This window comes from Agelaius tricolor, unplaced genomic scaffold (genome assembly GCF_023055355.1).
Source record: "Agelaius tricolor isolate 1412-34295 unplaced genomic scaffold, bAgeTri1.0.p SCAF_2, whole genome shotgun sequence".
NCBI lineage: Eukaryota > Metazoa > Chordata > Aves > Passeriformes > Icteridae > Agelaius > Agelaius tricolor.
The window spans coordinates 41,741,430-41,754,500 of record NW_027269262.1 but is presented as its reverse complement, the minus strand read 5'-3'; the positions used below and the strand labels follow the sequence as shown (position 1 = coordinate 41,754,500).

General features: G+C 37.3%; 1 long non-coding RNA gene across 1 annotated transcript; it reads left to right on the top strand.

Annotated features, from left to right (window-relative positions):
- Window positions 1–3,194: 3,194 nt before the first annotated feature.
- On the top strand, window positions 3,195–10,683 carry LOC139600653 (uncharacterized). The gene is made up of 4 exons (XR_011682629.1): window positions 3,195–3,417; window positions 6,806–6,888; window positions 9,205–9,274; window positions 9,860–10,683. It is a non-coding gene; the product is annotated as an uncharacterized lncRNA (long non-coding RNA).
- The last annotated feature ends 2,388 nt before the right edge of the window (window positions 10,684–13,071 follow it).

Sequence of the window (13,071 nt, the reverse complement as noted above, 5' to 3'; positions counted from 1 at the left end):
TACAAAAGTATTATGATTCTCTAGATTGTATCTACTTCAGATAATTCTGATTTTGAGTGTCCAAAATGTTTCTCTGCAACTAAAACTATGTATTAATGGTCCTATATCTTCTAAAATGCTTTCAAGCACACGAAAAAGATGAACAATTATCCAAGAGTACAATCTAGGGACTTTAGTGCAAGTAATAAACAGCTTGGACAACATAATGAAAGTTGGAAAAATTCAAAGTAGCCCAAACCTATTGCTCTTACTACAGCATTAACTGCCCAATTCTCAATGCAAAAAACAAAACAAAACACTAAGATAATCTGGCTTCTGCATTAATTCACTTCTTTCTTGCTTCAGAAAAAAAATAATGTTTTTTCTGTGTAAATCCTACTGTTGCAGAGTGATGCCTTAGATACAAATGCTTGGCTACTCTTAATGTTCTCTGCACTGCTAAGGATTTCAGAAAAACTGGAGAGAAACATCACAGTAAGTAATAATGATGAAGATTTTTCTGGTTAGTAAATCACACCTACTGGTCAAGCAGTTGATCCAAATAAAGTAAAACTATGAATTCGTAAATAGAATGGGTAAAGCAAGGAGTTTTCTGAGAAAAAATGAAGGTCACACTTCCAGAATATTTACTTAGAATGCAGATAAATCAGCAGAAAGGCAATTCTATTACACCAGTTTAATCATATTACTTTAGTGAACCAGTTAACCAGACCCATACTGTGATTTTGACGTTGAGAGAAGGTTTACATGACTCCAAGTGTTTCATCAAAAGAGATGGTAACTATTCACCTCTTTGGTTTTCCTGAACTAGTCTGTGTATCCTTATCAGGTACAGCAGTGCTGACAGATGGAAATACCTTCAAAAGAGAAAAAAAAAAAATACAAGTATTTGGGCAATATATGATGAAAAAATTGCAATAAAATAAGAAAATTTTCTTTGAAAGGATGCCTGAATACTTCTAAGCCCTTTTGCATAAATCTGAGTTGAAATTTTACATTATTTTATACATACAACCAAATTATGTAATGTAGAATTCAGTAGTTAATAATGATCAAAATCAAAATCTTGCTCTGAGAAAGAAAGAATGTATCAAATAGGGAACAAAGAATTTATTTTTAATCATAATGTTTGTACAGGCTAAAAATCCAAAGCAGCACAGAAACATGTAATTAATAATGGTTGAAATTTCTTTATCAACAAATTCTATCCCACTCATTTCTTTGTTCCAGTGTTCACCTTTCTAATGTCCTTCTGAGTCCTATGGGCAAGAGCTGAGCCTTTCTCAGCTGCCACAGTGTTGGTAGTGATAATAAGTCATCAGCAAACTGAGGACTTTGGAGGAAAGAGCATAGTGTTTGTGGTGGAGCTTCTCTCCTTTCGGTCTCAGGTTTGTTTCTACAAGCTTCCTCAGAACATTTTTCCTTTCCATTGATCCCCAACTACTTCTGATAGAAAGAGCTGCTGTTTTCCAAGCAGTGATGATTCCCTGAGCCTGTGGGACTATTGCTGCACAAGATACTTTTAAGGTACCGCATCTGGAGTGATTTCACCACACAATTGTTGTAACAAGCTAAACCCAGCTCAGACTGTGCCAGCCTCGATGAGATCTGAGACCTGTAGCCTTTTACCAACAATGGCAGAAAATCATATTCATTGGGCTAGACCTATCACCAAAGTGAACAGAAATTTACCTCAGACTTTCATCTGATGGGATCTGCCTCAGCTCATGCACTCCATGAGGTAAAATGAAAAGGAAACAAAACTGTACTTACATTCCTGAATGTAAGACAAATTATTAGATTACCAAAAGTTCAGAGGACAAATGTCAGCTTTCTTTTTTTAAACATTCAGTATAATTAACATTGCTAAGAAAAGACACTGCTTTCAGTGGTTGGAGTGTAAAATTGAAAGTGTTGAAACGCAGTGATAAAACCCTATTTTCTGTCTTGCTGGATGGGAGACTTGAAATTGCATCTGTTCACAGGTAGAATTGGGAGAATGGAGGTAGTAAAACCAAGTCAACTTCCCAAATTCATAATACATTTTATATTTATTCGTCTAGAGGTTTTTTCCAAATAGAGGTCTTTCCTATTGTAGTATATGGTATAGATAATTCATGCTATTAATGTGCAAAATATTGTAAAATCCAAGCTATGTCTTTGACCACCCCAGCCGAGAGCAGAGCCTTATTTTTATTCAATTAGTTTCCAGACAACGTTAAGATAATATCGAGTCTGTTAACATATGAACAGAACCTTCCTGAGCGATGATCAACGACTTCCCTGGAATGCAAGAGAGATCTCGCACCTTGCACCTCGAAGATTGCATCTACTGCACCGATTACCGGCGCCACCCTGCTTCCTGTGAATGCCGACTTCTCCGGAGTGCTCTGACATCATCTAGACACCTGGAACTGGACTTTTGTCTAACCCTGCACATGTATGGCCCCGGTTCTGCATGTGAAGGGACACAAAGGAACATTCGGTCATTTCTGCCCCAGGCAGAATAAACTGTATATAAGCTCACTGCACAAAGCAGCTGGGGTGAACCAAGGGGAGACTCTGACATTTTGGTGGTCAGATCCAGGTTCGCCCAGCGCCGAAACCCGGGGTTGATGCTGCCCTTGGCTGTGGTGTTTTTTTTTTTTTTTTTCTGATCAAAATTCTGTTTCACTGACAATCTAATAAATCATTGCTAAATTTTCTTATAAATTTGGCTCCTGATTTGATCATTTATAACACTTTTCATGAAGTTTTTGTCATTGTTGTGTAAAGAAGTGAAAGCTCCTTTTGAGATTGACATCTTTCAAATGTGGAATTAGAAATGCTCCTTATTAGCTTGCAGCTTATCATTGATGCCACTGTATGTTTTTGTTGTTATTTCTTTGAATTAAACAATGTTAATATCTGTATTTTTCCATGTAACAGTTTTCCTCATAGTTGCTTACTTTACTCTTTAATGCTTCTTTGTTTCCAAATCTTCTTTGAGATAATTGAAAATGGAAAGACAGTTATAACAAGAAAATGTTTGAGCTGAAAAGCTACATCTTTCATAAATCTGTTTTTTAATTACAAATGAGCTCAACATAGTAATGCATTTTACTTTAATTACAATTTTGATGACCTTAGAGCTGAAAGCCATTTCTCTTAATTAATGACATGCATGTGTGTGTTTCAGGAGTTCTGTTGCTAAGTGATTTCCAGGGAAACTAGTGAAGCAAACTAATGAAGTGTCAGATAATATTTTGTAGTGTTTTTATGGAATGGCATTACTGGACCACAAAAAGACCTGTCTCATGTCTGCATAATCTTCAGAGTTTGAAGGTTTGAGAGAGCATATCAAGCTCAAATTTGAAAAGAATACCTGTCTCTTTATTTTACCACATCCAGCTTGTACCTTTGACCACATAGTACGAGGTTAGTGATATATAAGTGCAATTCTTTTTTTTCCTGTTACTTTTAAAGGTCCAAAGTATGTTTGGCTCTTGTATATCTCTTTCTCTTGGGTGCACACTCTCTTTAAATAAGCATCACCATTTCTCTTTCCTGCAGCTTTGTTTCTCAAAGAAGCTAAAGTGCACTGCATCTGACATATATAGTGCATAAATTCAGCTTGAAGATATGGAACTTGTCAAGTTCAGAGTGTATCTGCAGCAGGTGGAAGTGACACAGCACTGACTTCGGTGCAGTTCTGTCACAACAATGATGGAACTTTGCTCCACAGTCTTGAAACACTGTTTATAACAGATTTGTTCAGAAGTAATCTCCTTCACAATGGCAACCCAAAAGAGTGGGATCTTAAAATGGAAATGCTTAAGCAATTTTAGAAGAAAACTGGTGTAGGATTCTTGTACTGTGTCATGTTTCAGAGGAAAGGCAGCCATATTTACTTTGGGATCAAGGATCTTAAGTCTTCCGTTGGAAAGATAAAGGATATTAATAAGTTATAGAGCATCTGGATGCCAATTAAGTATGCCATAAAGAAGATGTAAATGATATATCCTTTAGTTTGCAGGTTATATATGGTCTTAATATGTATTTTTTAAAACTGATTCTTTGAAATGGTTACTGACATATTGCTTGTATATGAAGGAAAAGGAAGCATTTTCAAGGATAACTGAATGTACAGAATCCAGATGTTACCAGGTTTCAGTAATTAATAAAACTCCCTGACCTTTCTTTAAGAAATAAACCACAAATTATTTTTGTTATCTTTTTAAGACAGTGAAGCCAAAAGCATTGTATAAAGCACAAAAGTTAAGATAAATTGATTTCGGGTTTGAGAAATTCAGGGAAAATTATAGTTTGGACATATCCTAATTTAGAAAACATGAATTTTGCAATAGCTTTTCTTTCTCACTCTGACTTTCCTCTAGATCTTCTTTTTCTCACTTAATAAAATACCTCCCGTGATTGATCCTGCTGGACCAAAACCATGTTTGTATTATACATTATTAAAGAAGTGTCAGACTCATGATATAGTATGCTTGGGGCTTTGCAGCAGTGTTATTTTACTTGGTGTCCCTTAAAAAATACTCAAGGGATTCTAAGGCAGCATTAGCTCCTTTTACAATGTACTGCATAACCTGTTTAGTTGTATGGCATTAGGTTACTAAACAAAATCAAAGGTGGTGGGGGTGCATCCTACATTCTACTTCAGAATTACATTTTGTAGGCAGGCTTTTTACTCCTCACAGAAAAGGCCTAATATTTGAGAGATGATATATATTTATTTATACTAAATTTATCAGTGGGGAAGTCACACAGATGGCAGTTAAAGAGAATAGCTTACCATTTCTCTGTTAGAATGGGTACCAAACCTGAAAATTTCTCAATTACTCGTGGATCTACAGCCTCAACGTACTCCTGCTGCAACCTGCTCAAAGGGCAACACATATCAGTCTGATTTTTAAATTAAGTCCTGTCTCTCTTCTCAGGATTGAAAGTAAAATATTCCTCTTATGTTTCTGTGTGACAGAAGAGAATAGTTTTCAGCTAGAGAGGAAGATGATACAAGATAAGGGCATGTATTTAATGATTAAGATTCAATGGTAAATAACACTGGTACCACACCAGTCTGAGGCATGATATGTGGGTACTGTGTGTCCTGTGAGAGGACAGAGCTGTGAAAGGATTGCCTTTTTCCCTCATTCAGTCTTCTGCATGAGCCAGGTGGAGCTCTCCCAGAGAGAAAGTAGGTCTCCTCACAAAAACAACCAAACATGCTGAAGCAGAAACCTGATTTCTGCTGACTTTACTCTGCTCTCTAAAGAGAATGAGAAAGACAGCAAGATAGAGACTGTAATACAAATAAACTGAAGGGCTTCAGTAAGGAGCAGGGGGAAGGTAGGTAGGCAGCCCTCAGAGATAGAAAGGCAGATTTTTCTCAAGAGAAAATGGGCAACAACTTCTGAGTTATGAGAGGAGCCCTGAAGCAATACTCAGCCAGTTCTGTAACACTAAGACTTGCTGAATCAAGTGAAGGCAGAGTCCCACCATGGAACAATATTTTGTGCAGGCTGTCCTTTTTTTCCCAGGTTACACTCTAGTAATCCAGATTTTTCATCTCAAAAGCTGCTGTGTGCTAGTTGGTATTCCAGTAGAGAAAATCATGGGCCTTTTGCTGACTAGTGTCATATTCAATTTTCCAAATATTTCAATACTGTGGCTTACTAGAGATGTTTCATGTTAGGAAAACTGCTGAAATTCATGGTTTACTTGCACTCAGTTGGTACTGAAAGGTGCAAAACTAAAAATGATGCTAAAAATTCATGTTTGAATGTTGTCATCATACCTGTGTCAAAAAGGGATGAGCCAAGGAAGAATGGGATATTTCCTGTGAACAAGATGTTCCTTTGAATAGTAGGAGATGTTAGTGCTGATTTCATATCAGACACAGGGAGTTTTCATCTTTCTGATAATACCACTACTAGTACTGGAAGTCAATATAAGCAGTGATTTTTGGGCTTGAGATTCCATATCTTCTCACCTGGGAACTGAGCAGAATAAGCCTAATTGCTTAGTATTTGCAACAATAGTTGCACAATTGGACGCTTTTCACAACTTTATCTGGAGCAGACTGACATAACTGTCAGTTAAACTTTCCTTTTCTCTTCACACTGAAAGTTTAGCAACCCACATGTTGCCTCCATATAATTACGTAAATGAGTTATAAATAGTTTCTCAGAATATTAGGCATGATGGCCTGGGCAAAATTTGTTAAATCACTTGAGGTGTCAAGCATCTGATGTTTTTTCTGCAGCACTATATTCTGTTCTGTAATAAAACAATAAATAAAATTAGGTGGGCTTTGTTAGTCGGAGTGTTTATCAATTCTCTGCTCAGGACAGATAAACATTTTATTGAGCATATGAGGACTCATTACACCCACACATAATGAAAAAAGACATCTGAAGAAAGAATATAATGTAGCACATTACAGTTAGCACATTTTTCTGAAAGGGGAATAGCTGGACGACTGGTACCTTGTTGTACCTTTCTCTTGTCTCCACCTTCACTTCACATCTTCTTCCCTAAGTCTGATTTACAGTAATACCCATTCTGTAACATATTTATACTAATGGAGACATATAATCCAATGAAAGACTGTGTATTGCTGTATTCTTCCCAAGTGTCATACATGATCTTTGTTGAGTACTGCTACAAAACAGTGTTGAGAAGAGAGGTAGGTAGGCGAATATAAGCTTGTGTTGTGTTTTAACTCTTTTGGCTCCTTTGGAAGTGTTAAATTCTTGAAAATCAGAAACTCCAATCCCTCTCTCTTTTTCTGTAACAATCCCCACAGTTCAGAGAAATCCTGAAGACCACTAGGAGAGACCCAGATATTTAATCTCAGTTTATTTTTCTTGGGTTTGGCACTTCAGCAAGGTATGTCACATTATATTTCAAGTATAATTTCTTTTCTAGCCATGCCTTTCAAAAAATGACACAGCATTTTACCAATCACTTATACAGTGAAACTGCAAAAATAATTTCTGCATTTTTTTTTAACTTTAAGCTGACATTTTATCTGTGTAGGTTTGTTTGTCTGGGTGGGGGGGAGGTTTTTGTTCAGAAATAAAATTCCTTCACCTGAGTACAAAATAAATACTTTCTGTATAATGAACAACATGAAAATTGTTATTGATGCATCAGTCTTGTTTAGACATCAAAAGTGCCTCCTCTAAAAGGTAAGCTCTTGTTCACATTACGTTTATTCATCTGAAGTGTTTGTCTTTAAAAATACACTCAGGAGCCGAAGGCAAGTTTTAGAACTGTATGTTTTGAAACATTGATCTAAGCATTGTTAATGGAAGTGTTATCTAAATCTTGTAGAAGTAATGAAAATTTCTCCAGGTGTTAGACTGCAGAATCTTCTGTCACTTTGATATCAGGGTTAGACAACAAAGTGGATTGCCTTGTCCATCAAAATGTAGTAGGATAAAATTTCATTATAGTGACAAAAATACAGGAAAGTTGATGTGGAATTTATCAAATTTAAAAATACTAGCTGCTTACCAAAAAACCCACAAAAATCCAACAAAAAAACTCTAAACAACAAACCAATAATGAAAAAGAAAAAAACCCCAAACCAACCAAACAAGAAAAACAGGAAAAAAGCTGGTGAAATATATGATGTTTGCATTAATTTATTTAACTCAAGAATAATTTTACAATTGGATTACAATGGTGTTATCTAAATGAAAGAATAATGACTTTGTCTAAAAAGACACATTTAAATTTATTTGATTTAATTTCCAGTCACTGCCTAGACTGGGAAGAAAATAACCATATTACTTTCACAGGGAGTCTAAAGCAAAGGTGGAAAAAAGTTTGGCTAAAAACAGAGTTGCCTTCAGCTTTGTTCCATAAGGTTAATCATTTTCTTGAGTTTTAAGCTGAGCTATGAGAAAAAGAAAAAATAGTTAGGATGTACAGTTTTGTTTAGTAGAATGATTTCCTTAAAGGCAACACATTATTTGGCTTGAATTATTGGGTGTAAGAGTGGCCAGATGGAAAATTCAATTTACATTTTATTTTAACTGATGCATCAACTATTCCATTGACAAAGAGAGGTGTTACTTTGGTGAGTGAGAAAAATGTTATTTTCTGCTTATAGTTGCATTAAAATGTTACAGTATGTTAGAAGTTTTCACTCAAAGCCTTTTCATCACTATTGCTGTTTCCCAGACTCCTCCATTTTTAGCTGTTCCTAGAAGTGAGAGCTCTAGAAGGTGTTACTATGGCTGACATTTTGCTGCCATTTCCTCCATCCCTCCCCATATACTGATGAATGCACAGTGTATTGAAAGGGCTGCATATGTTAAGGACTTTTGTCAACCCACTTCAGGGTCTTAATTGGTTTGCTGAGGCAGTACTGATATTTCCTCAGTTTTCTTCAGTGAAACTGACAGCTCAAGAGTACAAGAGTTCAATCCCTGGCTTCCCAAATCTCTCACCCTCATTAAATCACCCCTTTTTTCACAAGAACAAGTCAAATACCCAAAGACTCTGTTGATCTTCAAAGCTAAAGAGGAACTTGTGCTCTGTAGTTTGAGAAAGATAGAGAGGGAGTAATTAAGCTATGTTTTTATTCACTTGAAACCCACCCTGCTAGCCCTCCACTCCTTGCTCCTCTTCTGCCTAACTTACACTTTTCCAAAGGCAAAAAGCCAACGTATTCACTGGCCATCAACAGGAGCTAACCTTTTCCATGGGCTTATCTTGCCTCATAGATCTGGGACTACAGAACTGTGCCATTAATTCTTTTTCTAGCTAATATCACAGATTCACAGATTAGGTAGTGTTGGAAGGGACCTTAAATGTCCATCAGGTCCAATTCTCCTGCCATCTTCAACTAGATCATGTTGCTCAGAGCCACATGTGCTCTGACCTTGAATGCTTCCAGGAACTGGGCATTTCCCATTTATTTGGGCAACCTATTCCAGTGTTTCATCACACTCATTGGAAAAATATCTCTTCCTTATATCTAGTCTGAATCAACCCTCTCTCAGTTTAAAACCATTACCCTTTGTCCTGTTGCAACAGGCCCTAATAAACAGACAAACCTTTCTATATAGATACTCATGGAAGGTCTGGGTGTTCCACCATGAAAAAAGTGATTTCATAGATGCCACCTGTTCTCTGAACATGTTTTGATGGTTGCAGCTTCTGACATCTGAGATCTATTTTCTTTTTGCACAGGTTTTCCCCCAGTCACCATTCTTTAGAACCTTCTAAAGAAACATGCATGGAGCCTGAAATGCTGAAACAGGTCAGTGGATTACAGCATTTTATTTTGTAGTGAGGCAAAATAAAGGAGCAAGATTTAGAAAGCAAAAGAGCTGGAAAAGCAACCTACTATTTTCAATGATATGTCATGTACTGGTATTGAAAACTTTAGCAATCTTCTCTGTTTCTGGCAAGAAGGCTTGTATCCGTTCAGTGACATGGCAACTCTTAGTTCTCCTTTAAAAATTTGGCAAAGAATAAGAATTCTTTTTAAAATAGAAAATGTTTTATGGGCAGCAGTTTAATTTTCTTGTATTAGAAAACGAATACATTGTCATGAAGTGTTAGAACAGCAGAATTTGAACTGGAGACATGTTTGCATTTGATGACATACTTGTTTGATTTTCTATGTTATGCTATTCATGATATTTTTCCAGCACCCTGACTTTTAAATTTTATGTGAAATGTATTTTTTTTTTTTTTGAGCAAATGAAAGTACTTTTAAAAGCTATTTTTAAAAAAATCTCCACTTTGACTTGTGGATATTGATAATCCTGTCATGGTCAAACAGAATTTTGGAACCACCAGCCACAAGCTTGTCTATTTTTTATTATTTTTTTTTCCACAGGGTGCAAATGAAGCTGCAAGCCTTGAGGAACACATCAAATATAGAGAAGGTTTCTGTAAAAGAGGACCTTTCCAGGGACAACTCGCAGTTAAAAGAGTTCCTGTTCTGAACTTCAGCCCCATAGGGCTAAAACTACATCTGATTACAGTTAAATAAATGCCACAGAGCAGGGAAAAAAGAAATTAGAAATAATGTTTTGTTTTACTTGCAATTCATTCCATTTCTTCCCTTAGGCAAACAAATCATTATCTTTGGTGATGGCAAAGTCTTTGACATATATGAAACTTTCTTATTTTACGCTAAGTCCAAGAATAGCATTTCTTGAAGACGTGGGTGAAAGAAATAAGAAACGGATATAAGAAATGTTCAAGTTTTAATTAAGATTAGCTGTGAACAGTCAGATTAATAATTTGCTTTATTTTCCCCTCAATATCAGAAATCTTGTATCAAACCCCTTGATTTAGTACAATGTAGTTTACCATGCAGAGAAAATTCTATGTTTTCCTGCATTTCCATAGCTAATCTTTTATTATCCTAGAGACAACTTTTACAGCCCAGAGCATTAATTTTTATCTACTGAGGAAGTTTTAAATGGCCATCAATATTGGGCATTCTCCCCCCCTCCCTTTTCCTCCTCACTGTCAGAAAACACAGTAAGCAGCTATACTATGTCTAAACAGCCCAAAAAAATTTCAGTTACATTTTTCCAAGCTGCCTATTTTGGTGCAATTCAAAATGTTATATTAATACGACAATTCTGTAATTTTGGTTTGCATTTTTTAAAATTTTGGACACTTTGCTCTGGCTCCTCAAACACACCTCCAAAACGCATTCAGCTAATTTTTCTTCTAATTCATATTCTTATTTTTGGGCATTTGTTATTTCCACTCCACATGTTCTAATGAATTATTCTGTTGAATAATCAAGATGTTGCAAGTGACAAACAAGGGTGCCAGTGTTCTGTTATACAACAGTGAAGAGAGTGCTCTTGCAGGCTACATATCTCCTTTCACTACTGCTGAGAACATTTGTAACCCAGGAAGCTAATTGGAATATTGCTGTATTTTCCAGGCCCAAAGACAGAGAGACTGAACCTCTTTCTAAGAAGAGTCACAGCATCTTCCAGTTGGTACCATATGGTTTAATTGACTGAATGAAAGGATTTAATTCCAACAAAGAAGGAGGCAGACTCTGAGCTAACTATAATCATTCCAGTTATAAAGATAAAGAGGTGGTTTAATGATCAGTAGCATTAAATCCCCACAAACAAAGCTGTTCAGAATGAGGAAATGAAGAACCAAAATGAAAACATTGTTCTGTTACCAGGAATAGCAGAACTACTATAAAAAACTGTCTAAGATATCTCATCCTGGTGCATGTATTTCTGGTCTTTATCTTCTTTGCTCTCCCTCACATTAAAAAAAAAAAAAGTATTGGTAAAAGAAAGGGGAAAACACATAAAAACACATAAAGAAAATAGGAATAATCTAAGTTTTTAATTACCTTCCATATGTATGACCAATTAGATTTTTATTCTCCTCATTGCAACCTCATTGGTTTGAAAAATGTTACACTGTTATACAGGAATTAGTTACTTGTCTTCCCTGTTTATGTGGTACCCTTTTTTTGTATATAACTTAGTGAATTGGAAGAGCAGGAACTACTAAACATATGGATCGATGTCTTGATTAGGATGCCAAATCATTAAGAGAGTTTAGAGATCTGGAATAATAATGGTAAAATCCATTAATTTCTACCCTAGAGATTACCAGAACATGGATGAAATTAGGAGTTTAAGATCATAAAGATTACTTTGTTTTATGAGAGCATCATATTGGAGAGAGCAGTTCCTTATTCAGCGACCTAAAGCTGCCTTTTTGCATCTAGGGTATTTGTCATTTAGGAATCAGCAGGTTAGGGCACCATTAGTTTTGTTGCTGACCCACCCAGATCTTCTCTTTACAAGCTTTTCAAATGACAGTTTAGCTGGTATGACCATTTTACCTTACAGTACTGTCAAAATAGCATATCACTGTCTTTTGTTTCATATCCTGTCAAGATGCTTAGCCAGCAACTGAACTGAACCAAATGTGAAATTGTCACTTCTAAAGTCATGTCAAAGTTGACATAACTGTACTGGTCAAATCTGTGAGAGTACATTTTCCCCCCAAAATTCACTGGCATCCTTGTCATCCTTATGTCAACACCTCATCTCTGCTCCTGACAGTTAGGTCCCCCGTCCTTTCACTAGTAAATTAAATAGTAATCTAAGCCGTATTTAATAATGAAATAAATAATGTTTCATAGAGTATTGGTTTTGCACGGCCTGGTTTTTGGTAGCAGGGATCCACAAAGATGGTTCCTGTGAGAAGCTGCTGGAAGCTTCCCACTATGTCCAGCTCAGCCAATGGCTGATGGCTCTGAAGATGGACATGCTGCTGGGCCCATGAGAGAAGTTGGTAGAGCTTCTGTAATGAAATATTTAAGACGAAAATCAAAACAAAGACACATGTTTTTGCTTCTAGCCAGAGAAGAGGAGGAGGTGAGAACATGTTGGGAAAACCACATGGAGACACCAAAGTCAGTGGAGAAGGAGGGGGAAGAGGGGATCCAGGCACTGGAGCCAAGATTCCTCTGCAGGCCGTGGTGAAACCAAGGTGAAGCAGCTGTGCCCCTGCAGCCCATGGGGATCCACAGGGAATGCAGAGATCCACCCACAGCCCATGGGGATCCATGGGGGATGCAGAGATCCACCCACAGCCCATGGGGATCCATGGGGGATGCAGAGATCCACCCACAGCCCATGGAGATCCATGGGGGATGCAGAGATCCTCCTGCAGGCCATGGGGGAGGTGCCCATGCTGGAACAGGTGGATGTCTGGAGGAGGCTGTAACCCAGTGGGAGACCTAGTGGAGAGAGAGGGCTCCTACTTTCAGGCTGGAGCAGCCTGTCCTTGGAGGAGTGCACCCCATGGAAAGACAGACCCACATCACAGCAGTTTTGGGAGCACTGTGTGCCTGTGGGAGGGGCTCACATTGCATCAGGTGTGATAACGCTGCTGCTCATGAGAGAAGTTCACAGAGCACTGTCTGCTGTGGGAGGGACCCCACGGTGCAGCAGGGAAAGGACTCCTCTCCCAGAGCAGCAGAAAGAAACCTTGGGTGATGAACTGACCAAACCTCCATGCCCGGTCTCCCTGTGCTGTCAGTGG